This window comes from Nestor notabilis, unplaced genomic scaffold (genome assembly GCF_000696875.1).
Source record: "Nestor notabilis isolate BGI_N333 unplaced genomic scaffold, ASM69687v1 scaffold33070, whole genome shotgun sequence".
NCBI lineage: Eukaryota > Metazoa > Chordata > Aves > Psittaciformes > Psittacidae > Nestor > Nestor notabilis.
The window spans coordinates 60,871-62,500 of record NW_009912128.1 but is presented as its reverse complement, the minus strand read 5'-3'; the positions used below and the strand labels follow the sequence as shown (position 1 = coordinate 62,500).

Genomic DNA, 1,630 nt, shown 5'->3' with positions numbered 1-1,630 from the left:
ACAAAAACTGGCTTTTAAATGAATTTGCTTCCATGATGGTTGAATATGACAGAAGATTAAAAAAAGAAAAAAGAAATCTAGACTGTGGGGAAGTGGAACGTGAAAATAAGGCTTAAGGCATCAGTTCCATATTTTTCAAAGCCAAATATGTAATGTTGAGAAGAGAAGAAATAATAATTAAAAGGTTCAACTCTTGTAATTTAATATTGTTATTAAAACTTTGCTGTATATCCTATTCTTTAACATTTGGTGTTAATATAAAATTACTTGGCAATGCTTGACATTTGAAATAAACTTTTTTCTATGGTTTTATTTGCAAGTGTTCCATTAATTTTACTAGCTACAGTTGGGTTATAAAGAGTCTGAAATCTAAAAGGGCACTGTCAAGGTTGGGTCAGTGTTTTAGTTTTTGGCAGTGTTGCCACCCCCAGCTTGCTTGAATCTGTTCAACAGTTTTTTCTACAGACAAGCCCAAGCTGTGATGCTCAGATACGCATTTTGAACTCTGAAGATTGAGGTTGTTCTGGGTTGGAGTGGTACTTGATACCAGCAACTGAGGAGTCAGATAGGTGCTGCTGTAGAGCTCCTCATAACTCTGATGTGCAGGGAATCACGATCCAAAGATTTGGTTCAAATATGTCTCTGCTTTTGTACAATTGCATTCATAAATAAATGTACACAGAGAAAAACTATTGGTAAAAAACAGCAAGCAGTAAAAGCATTAAATATTTTTTTAAAGTATGAAACAAATGCAGTTCTCAAATTGTTCCTTTAAGGAAGCAGTTTTCAAACTGTTAAAAGGTGATTCTAAGCAGTAGCTAGTAAAGTTCCTTGTTACGAAAACAAAACCAAAACCTTGGCAATGTCTTTTTGAATTAAGATTGATAATAACTCAAATTAGATGGAAGTCTGTACTGATGAAAATATAAAAACCTTCCTGACTCTTAATCATTATGAATATTCTTTGTTATCTGAAGTTACCATACATTTTAATTATGTGTATTTAAAAATGATAACTCTACTTACAAAGCAAAAAGGAATCCTAGGAGGGGTGCAATAACATTAATTGAAATGCTAGTGCAAATCAAAGCAACATCATGTTTCTCTAGCTTTCCCTGTAGATAAAATTCCATACATTTGGTAGAAAAGCTTGCACTTTTCTGCATTGTGGACACAACGCCTCATGCAGTATCAGTAAATCTATTTTATTTAAGACTAAAATTTGAAAGATGACTTGACTTGCAGTTTTAGTTGGAATCCATTTCTTAGGCTTAGGCTCTGAGCCTGTTTCTGCAGGCATATGAACACAGTGTATATATACTCTCAGTGCAGTGAGCAAAAGAGGTGTATACAGTGTTTCCATCATCACACTGAGAAGCAAATTACCCCTAATTAAACTGAACCATTTCTTGACACATCTGTAATCCATAGGTGTTCTGTGCATTACTCCTCATCGGGAATGTTGGGGGATGCATTCTGGTTTTTAATGTTCAATGCTAGAATGACCAAACTAAAATAATATTCATATGGTAATTAAACTTTTTTAAAAAGTAGAATTGCATTATTGTATGCAGTGGAAAGCTATTTATTGTATCTCTGGGCTTATTCCTCTAAAAATCATAGCGTAAAG

General features: G+C 33.7%; 1 protein-coding gene across 2 annotated transcripts in view; it reads left to right on the top strand.

The window, feature by feature from the left end:
- The window catches only part of LOC104408296 (glutamate receptor 2-like), a 4,124-nt gene extending 4,073 nt beyond the window's left edge, over positions 1-51 (top strand). For both annotated transcript variants that reach the window (XM_010017852.1, XM_010017860.1), the window contains exon 4: positions 1-51. This exon is cut by the window's left edge and continues 583 nt beyond it. The gene's annotated coding sequence lies outside the window, so the exon portion shown is untranslated.
- Positions 52-1,630: the final 1,579 nt, after the last annotated feature.